Consider the following 22,842-nt stretch of genomic DNA (forward strand, 5'->3'; position numbering starts at 1 on the left):
TGATTTGTAGGTATTTTACAGGGGTTCGGGCTTAGAATTTTAGGTTTAGATGAGAGAAATGTATGTACGCTCTCAATTGGAGGTGATGCCCAGGGATTAGGATATGGTTTAGAAGCTTCCGAACTCCATGTACATCTGGAACCAACTTTTCTTTCATTGCTTTTCAACTTGGGATCGGTGTGTAGTGTGTGTGTGTGCACACATCAGAATCACTTATGGGACTATTAAAAATTATAGTAGTTTGGGCCTTACCCCAAAAGTTCCTAAATCGGTATTTTCAGAAGTAGAGCTTTGGGCAAGATAGGCATTTTGAGAAAGCTCCCTCAGGAATTTTGGTGCATATGTCTAGTTAAGAACTCATTACCTAGAATCAATGGATCTGCCCTGTGGTATTTCCTGATAACTTCATTGTGGGATCAGAGGTCCTTGAAAGCATCCATAGAGTCATTTGTCCAGCCACTGAGATAAAGTTATTGGACTGTGTTAAGTTGACCTGTATTTGAAGTGAATCATTTAACCCCTCTTAGTGCTTCTTCTATGTTTAATTGACAAAATAAGTGTATTCAGTAGATTATTCCTCTTCCTTTATTTGCTGAATATTCTCTATGTCAACAATATGGAAAGTAGGAAGTGAAACTTTGGCATTCAATTAACTTTTTATTTAACTGCCTCAGTTTTCTCAGGGTGATCAAGCCAAAGATAAAATCAGAGAAGCAGAAGATAAAGTGGTTGAGAGACCTCAGATTGCAATAGACACATGATTATAACCAGTTCTAACTCTACTGCTGCATGCTCACTCAGTAAGCCAGTTCTTTTTATACTTCAAATTTCATCATCAACCCCATAATGTGCAGGTGTTGCTCAGGATGGTTCCTTTACCTTTCACTCTACATACTCTATCTTTGCATGATCTTGACCTTATCTTTTCATGGTTGCAAATATCCTGATGAGTCTCAAATCTACAGCTACATCTCAGCGTATTCCCTTGAGCTCTGGACCAGTATGTCTAACCAGATGTTTGCATTTGAATGTCCCACAGGCATTTAAAATTTAGCTTGTTTAAAATCTTTTTCTCAACACCAGCTTGGTTAGTGGTTTCACTATTGCTAGAAACTTGAGAATTTCCTGCCTTTAACTTTCTCTGTCCATCTCTACAGCCTCTGCCTTAGTCAGGTCTTGGTAATTGAGCCCCTAAATTACTGAGGTGGTTGGTTGGTTGGTCTCCCAGTTGCTCCCTGTTCTGCTCTTACTCCAGTCTATAACTGTTGTCAGTGTTCTTTCTAATACAGAACTGAATTGTGTCTGTCCCCCTCTTGAGATCATTTGGTACACCTGTGGCTTTGAGGATAAAATCTAAATCTTCTTACCAGGGTCCTTCATGATGTGACTAACTCATTTGTAATTTTTCGGTCTCATCTTTTTGTTGCCAGGATCCCTCATTCTTTTTTTCATTCACTTTTAAAATTAGGTATATTTTGCATATAGTAAAATTCATCATTTTTAGTATGCAGGTCTGTGAGTTTTGACAGATGTGTGCAGTCATGTAACCAGCACCACAATCAATATATAGAACAGTTCCATCACCCCCAAAAATTCCTCCATACCCCTTTGTAGACAACCTTTCCCCATCGCCAGCCCCTGGCAACCACTGATTGGTTTTCTGTCTCTGGTTTTGCCATTTCTAGAATGGTATATAAATGGAATCATATGGTATGTAGCCCTTTAAATCTGGCATCTTTCACTTAGTGCAACACATTTGAGCTTCCTCCTTGTTGTATGTGTTGGTAGATCAGCCCTTTTTATTGCTGATTGTATGGATGAACCAACCAGTTTGCTTATCCACTCTTCAGTTGAAGGACTGCTGGGTTTCCAGTTTTTGGCAATTAGAAATATAGCCAGATAGACATTTATGTACAGGTTTTTGTGTAAATGTGAGTTTTCATTTCACGTGGGTAAATATCTAGGAGTGGGATTGCTGGATTGTATGTTAGGTGCATTTTTAACTCTATAAGAAACTGCTAAATTGTTTTGCAAAGTGGCTCTGCTAGCTTGTGTTCCACCAGCAGTGTATGCGAGTTCCTGGTGCTCTGCCTCCTGATGGCGCTTGGTATTGCCAGGTTTTTCTGTTGTAATTTTTTAGCCATTATAATAGGCATCTCGTGGTTTTTTTGTTGTGGTTTTAATTTACGTTTCCCTAATGACTAATGATGTTGAAAAATCCTCAATTCTTAACTACTCTTTTTTTTTTTTTAACAAACTCAATAATTCCTTTATTTTGATTTTAAAGTAATCACTTGACGACTGTGAAGGCAGTTAACAAATGACTTACAGATATATTTAAAAATACTGAATTGACAGCTAAATTGAATGTAGTGTTTCTTAGGGCACTTCTCATTTTGTCATTTACTCCAATTAAATTCAAGGTCCTTATACCTTGCCTCTTTCCTGAGCTGTGGAAGGTCTAACTGAAGCATCCAGCTAATCTCCATTTCCACTTTTCTGCAAGCTTAGACTTGGAAGAATAAGCCCCAGAAAATAGGAAGTGGGATGCTAAACAGAGTTGAATCAACATAAAGTGACTCCAAAAAAGAGGGATGGAACAAACTTTTTAGTTTAGAAAAGACTCCCAAGGACCTGTTTCTAATCAGAATCAGCATCTGCGAACAGTGCGTTGGGTAAGAGCAGTTGGGTAGTGCCATAAGGCACTGTTTGTAGTTCTCTGACCGCACATGCTGACTCATATTTCTAGTTCTATATGCAGGCTCTTTCCTTCCTCCTTATATTCACCTTCTCTTGTCCCTTTCCCCATTTGCCTGGCTTAACTAATTACTCTTCAAGGCCTAGTTTAAAAGTACCTTTTTTGTGGCACCTTCTCCTCCCCAAGATAGGATTGGGCCTTTTCTGTGCTTCCTTTATTTACATTTTGGGCAGACTGTAATTATGATATCTATACTGTTTTAATTGTCTTGCTTATTGGTGGTATATAACACTAAGATTCAAGGGTAAGGGACTATTTTATATTTCTGTAACTCCAGTACTTAATTTATAGCTAGCATTCATATGAGAGAATAAATGAATAAATGAGAAACAGTACCTACCTCCTGTATATTCTTGGAGAAAACTGTTCTATTTCTTTGGCCAGATTTTATTTATCTTTGGTAAACTTTTTTTTTTTTTTTTGGTGAGGAAGATTGGACCTGAGCTAACATCTGCTGCCAATCTTCCTCTTTTTGCTTAAGAAAGATTGTTGCTGAGCTAACGTCTGTGCCAGTCTTCCTCTATTTTGTATGTGAGACATTGCCGCAGCATGGCTTTAATGAGCGGTGTGTAGGTTTGCGCCTGGGATCCAAACCCACAAACCCTGTGCCACAGAAGCGGATCGTGCAAACTTAACTGCTGTGCCACTGGGCCAGCCCCTCTGGTAAACTTTTTGAACAGAGTTGTATGTCCAAGTGAATGCTTTTGAAAGGGAAGAACAATTCATGTATGGAAGAAAAGCAAATCACATTGCTAATTTTGGCCAAGTAATATCTTTCTGGAGATGTATTGAACTGTGTCAAGAGAGATAAAAATTCCTTCCTGAAGTCCTAACATCTTTGTGGAGAATGGACCAGAAAGAGCAGCTGTTAGTCACCTTTCATTTGCAGTGATATATGCTCATCTGAGAGTTTATTATACTTAATTTAAAGTTGAATTTTCTTTTAAACAGTATGTTTATTCAAGATTAGGACAGGTCCTAATAGATAAATAGATAAACAGGTAAATATTTTGATCCAAGATCTCAGTTTTTTTAAGAAATTGTCATTGCAGCAAATTTTCTCATGAAATGGTAAGAGTTGCATATGAATTGCCTCTTAATTTGAGATATGCATTATTTCTGGGTCTGCCTTAGGAAATTAGGAACATGACTGTGATGGTTGTTACTGTATTTCTTTATTGCCTAAGAAATAAGGCTCGAAGGAAATTTCTTTTATTGGGTAAAAGAAATAATATATTTTGTTTTCTGCCTTGGACTTTCATTTAAGCTAACAATAATTTTTGTGTATGTTCAGCAAAATAAGCTTAATTTTTTAGAACAAAATAGCCTGTCTAAATTTTGTGATTAATTTAAAAATAAAATTTTTAATGCATTTCACAAAAAAACTTAATTCTCGTTATCTGCATAACTTTTTTTTTTTTTTGTGAGGAAGATCAGCCCTTAGCTAACATCCATGCCAATCCTCCTCTTTTTTTGCTGAGGAAGACTGGCCCTGGACTAACATCTGTGCCCATCTTCCTCCACTTCATATGGGACGCCGCCACAGCATGGCCTGGCAAGTGGTACATCGGTGCGCGCACGGATCCGAACACAGGCTGCCAGCAGCGGAGCGCGTGCACTTAACCGCTGCGCCACAGGGCCGGCCCCTGCATAACCTTTTTTGGGAGACATACTTAAAGAGTATGTATTTACTTAGTGTTCTTGTTAATGACTGTTGATTGTCAAGATGAATTTCTAAAAGCAAGCAGTCTGTGTCATGAATGTTCTTTCAGTTCAGGAATTTAAGTTTTAAATTATGCATACTGATAGTGGGAATGGAGATACAGTTAATTCTAAATGTGAGAGAGAATAAATTTTTTATTTGAAAATTTTTAGAATTATAATTTATTATGAGTGTGATATTTTTAGCTCTTCAAACAAAATATTCATGCCACTCTGCCAGTGATTGAGGAGCAATCAGCAAGTAATCCAGTCTCTCTGTTCCATTCCTAAATTCTTCTGCCGATAATAAAGTGCAGTCTTCGGAATGTTCCTCCTATGCTTGCTGACCTTCTGGATTATTTCTTGGGGGAGTGGAAAAGAAATAAAGGCCTTTCTTCCCATTTAGCTTTAAAAGGCTTTAGAGAGTCTTTCCTTTTAGTTTCATAGGTCTGTTTTGGAAATATGCCCATCTGTCTTTGCTCCCTATGGGAAGTTTCCAGTCAGTAGGTGCTCTAGGTTGCTTGCACAAGCAAATGGAAACACAGATGGAAGTGTCAACAAACATCAAGTAAGCAATATATTTGTTAACTTAACAAATATGTATTGAACCCATACGATGTGTCAGACATTGTCGGTGGCTGAGTGAGTATAAATAAGAAATTATTTTATTCATCTCTGTCTTATCCATAGTTCCTAGTAGAGGACCTGACACTTAGTAGAAACTCAATAAATGCATTGAATGAACTGAATGTGGATCCTTGCCCTTAAGGAATATCAAATTCAGTATTCGGAGGGTATAGTGGGGCAGGGCAGGGCAGGGAGCAGACATATGCAAATACCTCTAGATTAAGACATAATACACTAAGTGCTTTAAGAATGAGAGAGTATGTGGGAGAACTGAGGAGAGAATGATTAATTATAGCTCAAGGAAACAGATTTATAAGCAAGTAGTATTTCATAGGCCTTATAAAATGAGTAAGAATTTGAGAGGCTTTGTTGGGGAAAAATATTTCAGACTGTGATAAATGGCCAGACTAGTCTCATGGGAGGAGTGGAATTGTGTGGTGTCTTGGACTGAGGTGTGTGGCTCAGTATTGTTGGAGACTTGAGAGATTATAGGGAAGAGTTTACAGAGGTAAGAAGGGAATCAGATATTAGAGAGCTTTGCTGATAGTTCTAAGGTGGAATATTCTATAGGTAGTAGGGAGCCTTCAGTCTTTTTGAGTAGGTCAGTGATATGATACATGTTTTAGAAATATAGTACTGGTTGGGGAGAGGATGCAGTATGTGATGGCAGTGTGAAAGATGGCGGGAGATAGGGGTTAGGTTATGAGACTGTTGTTGCCTAGGGATGGATTGTGATAGAGATTTAAGAAAAAAAAACAAAGGAGGAGGAGGAGGTGGGTTAATTAGTTAGATGCTATTATGTACCAGATACTGTGCTAGGAACCTAGGATTTATAAGGATGGATGGGCCAAGACAGGGCCCCTACCCTCCAGAAGTTTGCAAGTAAGGGGAATGAGCATGTCAACAAATAATTAAATATAGTATAAAATATGTCTGGTAATAGATATATGAACAGACTAGAGAAGAAGTATGGTGGAGAAAGTGACCATCTCTGTTGGAAGATGGGGTGGCGATCAGGGAAGCCTCCGGAGAAAGCTTGTATAAGTTAAACTTAAGTCTCTCTCACTTCCTGTCCTTCAGCCACCCATTTACCCTCCTTAGACTAATTTCTCAAGGATCCATCCAGAGATAGTCTAAGAACAGAGTTTTCGAAGATGAGTAGCTGTTTTAGAAGCTGATTAGATAACTTTTTTTTTTTGGTGAGGAAGATTGGCCCTGAGCTAACATCTGTTGCCAATCTTCCTCTTTTTTTTGTTTTTTTTTTTTGTGAGGAAGATCGGCCCTGAGCTAACATCTGCCAATCCTCCTCTTTTTGCTGAGGAAGACTGGCCGTGGGCTAACATCCGTGCTCATCTTCCTCCACCCATGCCCATCTTCCTCTGCTTTATATGGGACGCTGCCACAGCATGGCTTGCCAAGCGGTGTGTCGGTGCGTGCCTGGGATCCAAACCTGCGAACCCCAGGCCGCCACAGCGGAGTGCGTGCACTTAACTGCTTGCGCCACCGGGCCGGCCCCCCAGTCTTCCTCTTTTTGCTTGAGGAAGATAGTTCCCGAGCTAACATCTGTGCCATTCTTCCTCTCTTCTGTATGTGGGATGCTGCCACAGCATGGCTTGATGAGTGGTGTGTAGGTTTGCACCCAGGATTCGAACCTGCAAACCCTGGGCCGCTGAAGCAGAACCCAACCACCACGCCACTGGGCCGGCCCCTGATTAGGTACTTTTGCTAAGAAATACAGTGAAGTACTTTGGGATTGGACAGACAGATTTGAGTATTGGCTTTGTCACTTACTAGTTCTGTGGCCTTGTACTTTTCGACAAACTTTTTGTTTCCTCATCTGTAAAATGGAAATAATAGTGCCAAGCTCATAGGATTAGATGAAATAATTCCTGTAAAGCACTTGTTAGAGTGCCTGGTGCACATACTTGACGCTGCTGTTGCTGCTGGAGAAAGAGCAGCACAGTTTGTGGGAGGAATGTGTCTAGAGATGATCTTGAAGGGACTTCTAATGCTGATGGGTATTACCCCTTATCTTGTAGGTGCTCCTTTTAAGCAGGGGAGTGACAGCAACAGGGTTTGCATTTTAGAGAGCTTACTCTGAAGGTAATTTGGAAAACAGAGAGGTCTGAGACTGACATCTGAGGACCACTTGGGCTGTTACTGATTTTAAATTGAGGCCTTAATCTGTGTAGTGGAGGTCCTGAGGAAAGTAGATGTCTTAGCTATTTAGGATGTGAAAAAACCCAGCAACTTGATTAGGAAATGGGAGTGGCAAGGGTAGCTGTTGAGAGATAAAGAGTTATGGATGATTCCGAGTTTCTGGCTTGGACAATTGATTAGATAGATGGTGCTGTGACTAAACAAAATAAAAATACTGGAGGGAAGTGGAGCTTTGAAGTTGCAGATGATGGGAACAATGTTTGAACTGCTCTGGGACATGCAGATGATTAATAGTAAGGCTTTGACTAAAAGTAAATGGGATTTAGGAGAGAGAGCAGGGCTGTAGGTGGATTTTGGAGTCATGAGAATGCACATTGTTGAAGCCCTGGGGATTGATGTGATCACCCAAGTATGTAGTGAAAAAAGAGAAGAGGACCTGGGATGGACACTTGACACATCATGTTTATAGGATATAAGGAGAGACAATCGAGCTAACGACTCTGAGAAGGGGTAGTCAGAGGGTTAGAAGGAAGACCCTAGAGAGTATTGTGTGTTGGAAGCCAAGGAAGTCAATTAAACAGAACTGAAGTGTCCCCTGGTTTGTGTTTTGGGAGGTTGTTCGTCCTTGTTAGAGCGGTTTCCTTAAAGCTGGGATGGAAGCCGGTGCCGTGTATCAGTTAGGGCTGAGGAGTGGGGATGACGGAGCCGGGGACCGCGTTGCTGTGTCGCTGTTGTGAGAAGCAATAATTCTCCATCCATTCAGAAAAGTAGTACACGGCCAATTCAGAGGTCCAAAGAGTACAGAAAAATAGGAGGAAAATTATGATCTTGTATAATCGCTGTTAATAAACTTGTTTCCTTCTAGTTTTTATATATATACATTTTTATGTTTTAAAGTTATACTCTTAGAAATTTTTACATCCTGTTTTTATTATTGATTTACTTATATGTATTTATTACTGTGTATTTCCTACGTAGTTATAAGCATTTTCCTATAAGAGTAAAAGCTCTGAATATCTTTTTTCTTTTTGTTTTGTTTTTTTTGGCTGCAACGTAGTTGGTCATACATATATTAAGGCACATTCATAGTTATTCTATTGTTCTTTAAGTTGTTTCTTAACTCTTTTCACTATTATAAATAATTTTTATGCATGAAATCTATCTCTGTTTCCTTAGGAAGGATTTCTTGAAGTAGAATTTTTGGATCAGAAGAAAGGGTATGCACATTTTTAAGATTTGTGATGCAGTAGCCAAATTACTCTCCAGAAAGATGAGTCCAACTCTGGGTGGGAGAAACTGGGTTGTATGTATAAATTGAGGAGAGGGAATCACTAGTGAGTCCAAGGAAAGATTGAGGAGGTGAGTTCCTTTCCTAAGGGGTTGGAGTTGGGAATTTAAGATCTGTCTTCCCTGTTAGAGTGTCAGCTCTATGAGAGCACAGACTTGTGTCTTTTTCACAGTGATTTTGTGTTGTCCCACACATAGATCGTTACTTAGTAAATATTCATTGATCAGAGAAGTAAAAGTATTGAGGAACTATGAGATTTAAACCATAAATTTGTTGTGACAGCGGTTTACATACATAATATCTATTTTCTCTATGTACTCCACTGGTTAGGGAGGAAAATTGAGTGGTATGATTGCAGGATGGGAAATTGTAAGTTAGGTAACTTGGAAGAACAATCATAGTAGTTGATGTTACTGGTGAGGGAATATTTAAATGGACACTTTTAGTTCATGCTGGATAAGGAAGAAATGAAATCAGTAAGGAGCTGATGAACTCAGACAAAATGGAGAGATTTGTTTATTTTTATTGTGGTAACATTGGTTTATAACATTATATAAATTTCAGGTGTACATCATTATATTTTGATTTCTGTGTAGATTACATCATGTTCACCACCCAAAGACTAATTACAATCCATCACCACACACCTCCGCCTAATCACCCCTTTCGTGCTCTTCCGTCCCCCCTTCCTCTGGTAACCAGCAATCCAATCTCTGTCTCTATGTGTTTGTTTGTTGTTTTTATCTTGTTTATGAATGAGATCATACAGTGTTTGACCTTGTCTCTCTTACTTATTTTGCTTAGCATAATACCCCCAAAGGTCCATCCGTGTTGTCACAAATGGCCAGATTCCATCCTTTTTTATGGCTGAGTAGTATTCCATTGCGTATATATACCACATCTTCTTTATCCATTCATCCCTTGAAGGGCACCTAGGTTGCTTCCAAGTCTTGGCTATTGTGAATAACGCTGCAGTGAACACAGGGGTGTGTGTATCTTTACACATTTGTGTTTTCACATTCTTTGGATAAATACCCAACAGTGGACTAGCTGCATCGTATGGTAGTTCCCATTGTTTATTTTTTTCTATTGTTTCCCCTGGAGAGATTTATGTACTGCTGTTTTTAGTGAGATTTAAGCAGAGATGTGGTGGAGTTGCTGAGATGCCAGGGAGGATGTAGCAATAAAAGATAGCTTAGGTGAAGGGGAGCAGAAGGATTTTTGGTCCTCTTTGGTTTTGTTCATTGCTGTGTTCTCAGTGCATAGAACAGTGGCCAGGCACAAAATAGGTGCTGGATAAACATGTGGACTGAGTGAAGGTGCATAGGGATAACATCTTTTCTTCTGTATACCCCCAGCTCTGTGCCTCCTACAGAGTGTAGGTACTTGGTATTTATGGAATGAAGAAAGAGTCTTGGATTTTGGATAATTCTTTACCTACGTTTTAAAACCACCGAAGATGGTGGGAGCTGCATTTTTGTGGTGAGGAAAATGTTATTTAACAAAGTACCCAGCGAGTGTGGGAAAAGTGATCTAGAGCTCTATAACCATCACCTTCTTAAGTTATTCTTGAGTTGGTTGTCATTAGTGTAGTTGAAATCCCAAGTCACCCCGACCCCTTACTCAAGCAGTTATTTTATGCCAGCAAATGCTTGTGGATTTTTATAAGAACCTTTTTTCTTCCAGTTATAAGGTAATGCATTCTTAATGCAAAAGGGGAAATCAGACAAATCTTGTGAAATAGAAAAAAGCGTAACTATTTTTAAAAGCATCTGCAATCCTACCACCCATACTTAACTACAGGTGACATTTTGGGGTATATTCTCCTGGCCTTTTTTTCTCTATTCAAACAAATTTTAACATTAGTCTAAGAAAGAAAAATTGATATAAGATGTATTTGAATCACCTAAAAGAGTTTTAAAAATATATTATTCTCATGTGTACCACTACTTGTACTTTCACCTTAATATGAGTTTAATTAAAAATGTAGAGGGAAAATCCCATTTTAATAATGTTTTGAAGATATTCATAATCTTTCAATATAATTTGAAGGTTGTATAGCTTTGTCATAATGACTATATTACTTGAAATCATATTTCAGTTTTTTAGAACCAGAAAAACGGTTTGTAACCAGTCTGTTTATAGTCATGCACCCCATAACGACGTTTCCATCAGTGATGGACCGCAGATATGCCAGTGCTCCCATAAGATTAGTCCCATGGAGCCTAGGTGTGCAGTAGGCTGTACCATCTCGGTTTGTATGAGTACACTCTATGATGTTCACACAATGACAAAATTGCCTGACAGCACATTTCTGAGAATGTGTCCCTGTTGTTAAGTGACGTGTGACTATATTTATCTTAGATATATTGAGTGCTTGCTGTTTGTCTACTCCTGTTACTTAGGTGAAAGTAAATGTTCAGAAATAAGAAGAAAAGGTCCTAGACCTTTTGACTTTTTGTGGATGATTTGGCAGTTTCAGGAGGTTTTTCAGGAGTGGTTGAAATGTTTAAAATGAGATGTTCATTCCAGTGTTTCTCTCTTTGTGATTAGATAGTACAGAATCTAAGCAGTTTTCTTCCCCAAGTTTTCAAACATACGGAAGAGTTAATACAGTGAACACCCATATACCACCACCTAGATTTTAGAGTTAGGAGTTGCTATATTTGCTTTTTGTCCATCCATCAATCCATCTTATTTTTTAATGCATTTCAAAGTAAATTGCAGAGTTTCCAAATTTGTTTTACTTAAATTCTCTAATTTTACACTTGTATCTCTTTTTTCTTACTCTGAAAATCTGTTTCCAATGTTATTGACATAATTTTTTTGCTTTGTCGTAGAACATAACTATACGTTTCTAAGTTAAAATACCAATGTAATTGGTATTTTAAAAATAAATAAAAAGAATTTATAAAAATAAATGAAAAGAGTAGTGAATACTATATGATTTCTTTACAGTTTTTTTTTTTTTGTCTTCAGAATATCTCCCACTAGGGATGGATATGCAAATACTGTGCTTTAAAGTCACTTGAAATAATTCTTTTCTCTGTGTTTCTGCCACTAACTTGACGTATTATTAGTTTCACTGACTTAAATTTATCTTCCACTTTTAGGGATTGCTTTTTGAATTTTTGATTTTTGTTTTCTTTACTTATGTAAAACATTTATTGTTCCAAAATTAAAACTGTACAAGAAAGTACTTCACAGAAGGCTGGCTTCATCCTTGTCTTCTTCTCCCCCGCAGGTAACCATTTTTTATTAGTTCTTGCTTTATCTTTACGTTATTTCCTTTTGAAAATATAAGTAAGCATGCCATAGAAAGCCCTGAACAGATACCACAGGTAACTGCTGACACCAGTTACTTTTAGGTAGGGGAAGTGGTTAGCTGGATATAGGAGTGAAAGGAAACTTGAAACATTTGTGTCACTTTTCAGTTTTGTTTTTTTATGATGTGGTCTATTTTCTTTGCTCTTTTTTGGGGGGAATGTTAGTATATTTTTACATTTAGAAAGTTACTTTTATACTAATACCTGTAGTTCCCTCCTTTGAAGATATTCTCTGTTGTGAGCAATAATGGAATTAGCTAGTAACCTGTTCTTCAACTTCCTTTCTCTCTTTCCTAGAATCTGGTTTTTTTTTGGCATTTAAAAATTTGTTATTGATTTACATGCCGTAAAATTCACTTTTTTAGGGGGAAGTGTATAGTTCTGTGAGTTTTGACAAATGCATAGAATCATGTAACAACTACAACAACCAAGATATAGAACAATTACTTCACCTCCCCAAATTTCCTCTTGTTGCCCCTTATAATCAAATCCTCCTCCCACCCCTATCTCCTGGCAACCACTGATCTGTTTTGTATTCTTATAGTTTTTCCTTTTGAAACCAGAATATCATGTAAGTGGAAATGCCATATAAATATAACCTTTTGAGTATGGCTTTTTTTTTTGTCTTAGCATGATGCATTTGAGATTCATCTAGGTAGGTAGTCCATTGTATCAATAGTTCATTCCTTTTTGGTAAACTCTCCCCTTCTCCATTTGTTAATCGTTTTGTATCTGTATGTCGTAAAAGCACATACCATTTACATACACAACTGTTACCTCACCATTTAGTGTTAGTTCTACATTGAAGTTTTTTTTTTTTTCGGTGAGGCAGATTGGCCCTGAGCTAACATCTGTTGCCAATCTTCCTCTTTTTGCTTGGGGAAGATTGTTGCTGAGCTAACATCTGTGCCAGTCTTTCTCTATTTTGTTTGTGAGATGCCACCACAGTGTGGCTTGATGACCGAAGTTTAGGTTGGCGCCCGGGATCTGAACCTGAGAATCCCGGGTCGCCAAAGTGGAGTGCGCGAACTTAATCACTATGCCACTGGACTGGCCCCCCTAAATTGAATATATTTAATACTCACCACCAGACCTTATCCCAGAGCTTCTCTTAGGGTTTTTTGGTTGAAGCTCATTCTTTACTAGAGATCTCAGGAAGAGCTCCTGGGAACTATATTATTTAAGTCCTTTCTGGTTCATAACTGTTTGTGACTGTTTATACCTATTATATTTGAAGGTTTGATTGGATATGAAACTCCTGGCTTACATTTTCTTGAGAGCTCCTTGGACTTCTTATGCCATTTTTTTCCCTCACAGGAACTTGGTCTTTTGCTTGGATGCCCAAAATATTTTTCTTTAAAGAATCAGTACTTGATATGTCTTGGTGTTAACTTCATGTCTGGCCTTAAATAATAAAATGAAGTATCCAGCAGTTTCTTACTAACTTATTTGCATGATTTGTAATTGCTGATTTTCATTGTTCATCAGTTTTGTAGGGACGTGTTGAAAAATAAGAGGATTTTAAATATAGATTGCAATATAAAGAATTGATTTTATTAACCAAAAATTTCACTCTGTTAGAATCGTAAATAATTTAGTGCCCATGAGCTGAAAAGTAGGACGTGTTTTATACATGTAATATAATCACTTCTTTTCCTTACCCTACATTTAACACTATAACAGACTACTTTAAAAAGTCAGGAAAACGAGTTATGTTTATTTGTTGTTGTTGTTAGAATTAACTTACAGCTGAGATTCTTTGACACAGAATTATTAGAGGAACTCTCAAACTAGTATGCTGCTTTTGTTGATCTTAAGAGTTTTATTGTCTTAATGATTACTTAAAACACTGGATAAATGAGTAGGTCCTCGAAGGCCATCTTAGTAAGCATAGCTAGGCCTTAATTTCAGGTGTTGTGTATTTGTATAGCTCTTTGAGAGGTAATGGAAGAAATATGCAACTGAAGGGTTGGTGTATATTGTTGTGGACTTTCCAGAGGCAAGAAGTAGAGCCTGTTGGTTTTTGTTTTCTGTGATTCTTCTGCTTTGGGAGGAGTGGGTGAGGGGTAGTGCAGTACAGAGAGAGATAAGTAGCTGCTTTGCTGTCAGTGTAGAATTAGAATTGAAACAGAATTTTGTATCACAGGCAAGAAATTAAAATGCTCTAGGTTTGAATAGTAATATTGAGAAAAAGGATTTCCATTTTCTTTTATTTCAGTTGTAAATTTCTTACATCATTTCTTTTGACTCAGATAATCATCTAATGATTAGTACTTAATTTGTAATATTTTAGATATGCATATTCTTGAATTTTTTTGTATGTTACTAGTGGCTATTCTAAGAATATACATGTTGGATGTGGTATGGTAGAGTTGTTGCAGCCACAGGAGGAAACAAGGCGGCGGCTTGGAAGGAAGTTTATTATACTCACAGGTCCTGAAGAGGGAGTCACACATGCCATGCAGGTCACAGGGGGAAGCACCAGGTTCTGGTCAGGTGACAAAAGACAGGAGTGAGAGGAAGGCCTGGCCAGAGCCTTTATTGGGCTTTCTGAGGGAAAGGCAAGGCGGGGCAGGGTAAATAGCTTAGAATTGGTTAGTTTGAATAATTCTGGTGGGCTTTGGCCCATAGCAGTGGTCTCTAGTTGTCTGGTATCTGACCCTGGGAAGATGTAGGGTAGGGGAAGTGTTGGTTGTGTGTGTGAGACTTAGATAAGGAGATCGCTGGAGCTAAATTGATGGGCGTGCATATGAGAGACATGCTACCAGCCAAGTCCTTTGCTGTCCCTAAGACAGGGCTAGCCTTGGGAGAGGAAGTCTTTCCCTGGCTAGCAAGCTTTTTAAGATGTGAAAACATTATATAAAAGAGAAAAAATAAAAAACATGACTAGTACAGTGGCCAAGTGAAGTTTTATGTCTACTCTTGGCATATAATTTTTGATGTGTTCATAATCTTTCAGAACCTTAGCTTTCTAGACAATTGCTTTCTTTTTGTTTGCGTTTTAAATAAGTTGTTAAACCTTTTGGTTAGTGATTGCTTTTTTTCTTTTAGCCCTGAAATATGCATCTTTTCTTTTTTCTTTTTCTTTTCTTTTTTTTTTGTTTTTGTGAGTAAGATTAGGCCTGAGCTAACATCTGTTGCCAATCCTCCTCTTTTTGCTGAGGAAGATTGGCCCTGGGCTAACATCTGTGCCCATCTTCCTCTGCTTGATATGGGACACTGCCACAGCATGGCTTGACAAGCGGTGCGTCAGTGACCGCCTGGGATCCGAACCCTGGGCCAGCACAGTGGAGTGTGCGCACTTAACTGCTACGCTACTGGGCCGGCCCCTGAAATATGCATCTTTTAAAAACCTAATTGAGGGCCAGCCCCGTGGCTTAGCGGTTAAGTGTGTGCGCTCCACTGCTGGCGGCCCGGGTTTGGATCCTGGGTGGGCACCGACGCACCGCTTCTCTGGCCACGATGAGGCCGCGTCCCACATACAGCAACTAGAAGGCTGTGCAACTATGGCATACAACTATCTACTGGGGCTTTGGGGGGAAAAAAAATAAAATAAATAAAAATTAAAAAAAAAAAGAAACTGGCTTAAAAAAAAAAAAAACCTAATTGAAATATTTCACAGGAGCATCTGCAACTTTTGATGAAATGTTTTTGTTTTAATTTTATGGCACTATTGTATGAATCACCAGTTGGGTATATATCAGCGGTTCACTTTTGATGGTTGAAAATAGCCACATGTTTTTTCTTCCACATAAAGAAGAAATGGGTGTTCATATGTTTTTTAAATGTTGATTGGTAGCTTGTGAATTACAGATAATTATTCAGAGTTTGTATATAGAAATAGATATACATACACCAGTGTGTCTTGCAACAATAATTATCTTTAGGAGCTCTTAATTTAAGTCTTGTTTTGTCATATTCATGATGCCATGTGGCAGAAGTAAAACATTTTGTTTTAGGAGGTATTAAGTAATTTTCATGTCCTGTAAGACAAAAAGATCCCTCTTGTACCTTGAGTAATGTGAAGAAACCATTCAGAATTTGAAATTTTAAAATTAAACATCAAGCAAGGAATTTGATAGATGACCATCATGCCCATTAGATGAATGCTTACTGGGCAGCTAACTTTTAGTTAGCATAATTTGAAGTTTTCTTTATTTCTGAAATTTGTAAACACTTGTATTAAAAAATCTCACTCATAAAATTTCTTTTGGCAATGGCACTGGTTAAATGAATTGATGAATGGCACTTAAGGCACTTAATGGCCCCGTTTTTAAATAACATAAACGGTACTGCATTGAACATTCTTGTATCTATCTTTGCATATATGGATGATTATTTTTATTAGGATACATAAAGTGAAAAATGGTTGCCATTTTAAGGAGAATTTCTTTGATTACGAGTGAGGTCAAATATTTTTCATGATTATTTTCATTTGTGAGTTTTTTTTTTCCCTGAAGTGCCTATTCAAATATTACTCATTTTTTATTGGACTATTTCCTTTTTTAAATTTTATTTTTAATATACAGTAAAATTCACCTTTTTTTGGTCTGTACAGTCCTGTGAGTTTTGACAAAAGCATAGAGTCCTGCAGCCACCCCCACAATCAAGATACAGAGCAATTTCATCACTCCCCAAATTTCCCTAAAAGGGAATGCCCCTTCATTAATCTCCCCTACACTTGTAACTCCTAACAGCCACTGAACCATTCTCCTTCCCCATAGGTTTTCTTTTTCAAAAATGACATACAAATGGAATTGTGTGGTATGTAACCCTTTGAGACTGACTTCTTCCATTTAGCATAATACATTCAAGATTAATCCGTGTTGATGCTTGTTACAGTAGTCCATTGCTTTTTATTACTAAGTAGTATTCCATTGTAAGGATGTACCTTAATTTATTCATCCCTTCACCAGTTGAAGGACGTTGGGTTGTTTCCATTGTATGTTGATTTTGAGTAAAGCTGTGGTAAATATTTGCAAACAAGTTTTTTTTGTGAACCTTTTTTCTCAATATTTTTAAGTATACTATATCTTAAGGATATTATTCTTTATTATGTATGCTGGAATATTTCTCCGAAGTTGTTTGCCCTTTGTATTTATTTAAGATTTTTTTTTCTCCTAAATAATAGATTTTTTTTTTTTTTTTTTCTTTTTGTGAGTAAGATGAGCCCTGAGCTAACATCTGCCAATCCTCCTCTTTTTGCTGAGGAAGACTGGCCCTGGGCTAACATCTATGCCCATCTTCCTCTACTTTATATGGGACGCTGCCACAGCATGGCTTGACAAGCAGTGCATTGGTGTGTGCCTGGGATCCGAACCAGAGAAAGCCTGGGCCGCCGCAGTGGATCGTGCGCACTTAAACCGCTTGCACCACCGAGCAGGCCCCTAGACTTTGTTTTTTAGAACAGTTTTATATTGGCAGAAAAACGAAGCAGATAGTACAGAGAGTTCCATAACCCCCCTGGCCCCCAGTTTCCCCTATTAACATCTTGCATTAGTGTGGTATGTTTATTATAATTGGTGAACCAATATTGATACATTATTATTAACTAAAGTCCATGATTACATTAGGGTTCACTCTTTGTGTTGTACATTCTATGAGTTTTGGTAAATGCGTAATGTCAAGTATCTACCATTGCAGTATCATACAGAATAGTTTCGTTGCCATTAAAATCCCTTGTGGTCCACCTATTCATCCCTCCCTCCTTTACCCTCCATCTCCAAACTCCTGACCACTCCTCATCTTTTTACTGTCTCCATAATTTTACCTTTTCTAGAGTGTCATAATTGGAGTCATACAGTATCTAGCCTTTCAGACTGGCTTCTTTCACTTAGCAGTATGCATCTAAGATTCCTCTATGTCTTTTTGTGGCTTGATAGGTCATTTCTTTATGTCACTGAATAATATTCCATTGTATGGATGTACCACAGTTTATCCATTCACCTTTTGAGGGACATACTTGGTTACTTGGTTACTAGTTTTTTTTTTTGAAGATTAGCTCTGAGCTAACATCTGTTGCCAATCCTCCTCTTTTTTTTTTTTTTTTGCTGAGGAAGATTGGCCCTGGGCTAAGATCTGTGCCCATCTTCTTCTACTTTATATGGGACGCCTGCCACAGTGTGGCTTGGTAAGCGGTGCATAAGTCCACGCCTGGGATCTGAACCTGTGAACCCCAGGCCGCTGAAGCAGAGCACACCAACTTAACTGCTACACCACGAGGCCGAGCCCCTGTTTCCAGTTTTTGACAGTTATAAGTAAAGGTGCTGTAAACATTTATGTGCAGCTTTCTGTATGGACATAAGTTTTCAGCTCATTTGGGTAAATGCCTAGGAGCATGATTCCTGGATCATATGGTAAGACTATGTTTAACTTTGTAAGAAACTGCCAGATGTCTTTCAAAGTGACTGTACCATTTTGCACTCCCACCAGCAGTGAATGAGAGTTCCTGTTGCTCCTCATCCTCACTAGCAATTGGTCTGTCAGTTTTTTGGATTTTAACCATTATAAAAGGTGTGTAGTGGTATCTTATTGTTTTAATTTGGAATTCCCTAATGACATAGGATGTTAAGCATCTTTTCATATGCTTATTTGCCATTTGTAGATCTTCTTTGGTGAAGTATCTGTTCACATCTTTTGCCCGCTTTTTAATTGGGTTGTCTGTTTCCTTATTGTTGAGTTTTAAGACAAATTTGTATATTTTGGGTACAGTTCCTTTATCAGATATGTGTTTTGCAAATACTTTTCTCCCAGTGTATGGCTTGTCTTCCTTCTCCTAACGTTGTCTTTTGAAGAGCAGAAGTTTTTAGTTTTGTTTTTTTTTTTTTTGTGAGGAAGATCAGCCCTGAGCTAACATGCATGCTAATCCTCCTCTTTTTGCTGAGGAAGACCAGCTCTGAGCTATCATCTATTGCCAATCCTCCTCCTTTTTTTTTTCCCCCCAAAGTCCCCCCAGTAGATAGTTGTATGTCATAGTTACACATCCTTCTAGTTGCTGTATGTGGGACGCGGCCTCAGCATGGCCGGAGAGGCAGTGCGTCGGTGTGCGCCCAGGATCTGAACCTGGGCCGCCAGTAGCGGAGCGCGCGCACTTAACCACCAAGCCACGGGGCGGCCCAGTTTTTAATTTTAATGAAGTCAAAACTTACTCATTTTTCTTTCACAGATCTTGCTTTTGGTTTTGTATCTAAGAAGTCATCACTGAACCCAAGGTCACTTAAATTTTTTATGTTATGTTATGTTCTAGACATTTTATAGTTTTGTGTTTTACATTTAGTTATATGATCCATTTGGAATTAATTTTTGTGAAAGGTGTAAGGTGTGTGTCTAGATTCACTTTTGCAAATGGATGTCCAGTTGTTCAGTACTATTTATTGAAAAGACTACTTTCTCCATTGAATTGCCTTTTTTGTCAAAGATCAGTTGACTGTAGTATTGTGGGTCTATTTCTGAGCTTTCTGTTTAGTTCCATTGATCTATTTGTCTACTCTTTTGCAAGTATCATGTGATCTTGAATACTGTAGCTTTATATTATGTCACAAAATTGGGTAGTGTCAGTTCTCTGGCTTTGTTCTCCTTCTTCAATATTATGTTTGCTATTCTGCATCTTTTGCCTTTCTTATAAACTTTAGAATCAGTTTGTTGCAATCCATAAAATAACTTGCTTGGAATTTGATTGAGATTATGTTGTATCTGGAGATCAGGTTGGGAAGAATCAACATCTTAACAATAGTGAGTCATCTTGTCCATGAGCATGGATTCTCTCTCTCTCTTTGTTTAGTTCTTTGATTTTTTTATCAGAGTTTTATAGTTTTCATCATATAAAAATTCTTATACATATCTTGTTAGATTTATTCCTAAGTATTTCCTTTTTCTTGGTGCTAGTGTAAATGGCGTTGTGTTTTTAATTTCAAATTCCAATTGTTCATTGCTAGTTATATAGAAAGCTATTGACTTTTGCATATTAACTGTGTATGCCACAACTTTGCTGTAATTGCTTATTAGTTCTGAGAATATTTTGTCAGTTCTTTGGGATTTTCTACATAGACTTTCTTGTTAGCTACAAAGAAAGACAGTTTTATTTCTTCCTTCCCAATCTATATATCTCTTATTTTCTTTTCTTGTCACATTGCATTTAGGACTTCATTTTTGATGCTGAATAGGCGGGGTGATAGGAAACATCTTTGCCTTTTTCCCAATCTTAGGGGGAAAGCATGTAGTTTCTCACCATAAAGTATGATGTTAGCTGTAGGTTTTTTGTAGATGTTCTTTCTCGAGATGAGCAAGTTCCCGTCTATTTCTAGTTTACTGAGAGTTTTAATCATGAATGAGTGTGTTAGATTTTGTCAAGTGCTTTTCCTGCATCTGTTATGGTCGTACGAGTTTTCTTCTTTAGCCTGTTGATGAAATGGATAATATTAATTGATTTTCAGATGTTGTACCAGCTTTGCATACCTGGAATAATTCCAGTTGGTTGTAGTGTTTAATTCTTTTTATACGTTGTTGGATTTGATATGTTTATATTTTGTTGTGGATTTTTTACATCTATGTTCATGACAGATCTTGGTCTATAGTTTTCTTTTAATCTCTTTATCTGGTTTTAGTATTAGGGTAATACTGTCCTCAGAATGACTTAGGAAGTGTTCCCTTTGCTTGTATTTTCTGGAAGGGATTGTAGACAGTTGAAATGTTTTGTAGAATTCACCAGGTAAACCATCTGAGCCTTATGTTTTCCTTTTTGGAATTGTTAATTCAATTTTTTTAATATATAGTGGCATATTCAGATTATCTGTTTCTCCTGTTGTGACTCTTGGTAGATTATGTCTTTCAAGGAATTGGTCCTTTTATATAAATGATTAAATTTGTGGGCATAGAGTTGTTCATAATATTCCTTTATTTTCCTTTTGATGTCTGTAGGATAAGTAGTGATATTATTACTGATAACAGTAATTGCTGATTTCTTTCATTCTGATATTAATAATTGGTGTCTATTCTCTTATTTTCTTGATTAGCTTGGCTGGAGGTTTATCAATTTTATTGATCTTTTCAAAGAACCAGCTTTTAGTTCTGTTGATTTTCTTATTTTCAATTTCATAGATTTCTGCTCTAATTTTTATTCTTTTATTCTGCTTTCTCTAGGCTTATATGTTTTTTTTATTTCCTGGTTTCCTAAGGTGGAAACTTAAATTATTGATTTTAGATCATTATAACATTCAGTGCTTCAATTTCCCTCTAAGCACTTTTTTTTTGCTGTATCCCACAAATTTTGGTAAGTTGTGTTTTCATTTTCATTTAGTCCAAAATATTTAAAAATTTCTCTTGAAACTTCGTTTGTGACCCATTTGTTACTTAGAAGTATGATGTTTAATCTCCAAATATTTGGGATTGTCCAGCTATATTTATTGATTTCTACTTTAATTCCATGATGGTCTGAGAGCATACTTTGTATTATTTCAATTTTAAAAATTTGTTAAGGTGTGTCTTATGGCTCGAATGTAGTCTGTCTTGGTGAATGTTTTTGTGAGCTTAAGAGGAATGTTTATTCTGCTGGTATTGAATGAAGTATTCTATAAATGTCAGTGAAATCCAGTTGGTTGATGGTGCTGTTGAGTTTGTATCTTTACGGATTTTCTGCCTGCTGTGTCTGCCAGTTATTAATGCAGGTTTGTTGATGTCTCCAGTTATAATAGTGGATTTAACTATTTTTTCTTGCACTTCTGTCAGTTTTTGCCTCACATCTTTTGACACTTTGTTATTAGGTGCATAAACGTTAAGGATTATTATGTCTTCTTCAAGAATTGGCCCTTTATCATTATATAACACTCCTTTATCTCTGATAATTTTCCTTGTTCTGAAATCTGGTTTGAAATTAGTATAGCTAGTCCAGCTTTCTTTTGATTAGTGTTAGCATAGTATATCTTTCTCCATCCCTTTACTTTTCATCTATCTGTGTCTTTATATTTAAAGTGAGTTTCTTGTAGACAACATATACTTGGGTCTTGTTTTTATCCAGTCTGTCAGTTTCTGTCTTTTAATTGGTGTATTTAGACGTTTCACATTGAAAGTGACTATTGTTATAGTTGGGTTGATATTGACCTTATGTGTAACTTTTCTATTCATTGCATTTGTTTCCTGTTGCTTTTTTTTTTTTAAAGTCTTCTTGTTTTCTTCCTTCTCTGGTTTTAATTGAGCATTTTTTATGATTGCATTTTCTCTCCTGTCTTAAGATATCAATTATACTTCTTTTTAAAATTTTATTGGTAGTTGCCTTAGTTTGCTGTAGACATTTTCAACTAATACAAGTCCATTTTCAAATACCACTTTACAGGTACTGCAGGTTCTTTATGACAGATTCCTCCCATCCCTTATAATATTGCTCTCACTCCTTTCTCTTATCCATAAACTATAATTATCCAGTTCATTGTTACGGTTTCTATTTTGAACAGTTATCTAACATCAATTCAGAATAAGAAAAATAAAAGATTTATTTTATCTTCATTTATTTCTTCTCTTACTTTTTATGTAGATCTGAGTTTCTCACCTATATCTTTTCCTTTTCCCTGAAGAACTTCATGTAATATTTCTTGCAAGGCAGATCTATTGGCAACAAATTCCCTTAGTTTTTGTTTGTCTGATAAAGTGTTTGTTTGTTCTTACCTTTTGAAGGATAATTTTGCTAGATACCAAATTCTAGGTTGGTAGTTTTTTTCTTTCAACACTCAAATGTTTCACTCCAGTCTGTTCTTGCTTGCCTGGTTTCTGAAGAGAAGTCTGGTGTAATTCTTATCCTTTCTTCATATAGATAAGTGTTTTTTATTCTTTAGCTTATTTCAAGATTTTCTCTTTGACCTTCTGCAATTTGAATATGGTAAGCCTAGGTGTTGATGTTTTGGCATTTATTATGTTTAGTACTCTGAGCTTTCTGGAAATTTGGTTTGGCATCTGTCATTAATTTTGGAAAAATTCTAAGCCATTATTACTTA

At 37.1% G+C, this 22,842-nt stretch overlaps 1 protein-coding gene across 2 annotated transcripts in view; it reads left to right on the forward strand.

Moving 5' to 3' along the window:
- The window catches only part of RANBP9 (RAN binding protein 9), a 97,379-nt gene that overhangs the window by 14,580 nt on the left and 59,957 nt on the right, over positions 1-22,842 (forward strand). The gene's annotated exons all lie outside the window — the stretch shown is intronic.

Source organism: Diceros bicornis, chromosome 14 (genome assembly GCF_020826845.1).
Source record: "Diceros bicornis minor isolate mBicDic1 chromosome 14, mDicBic1.mat.cur, whole genome shotgun sequence".
Taxonomy (NCBI): Eukaryota; Metazoa; Chordata; class Mammalia; order Perissodactyla; family Rhinocerotidae; genus Diceros; species Diceros bicornis.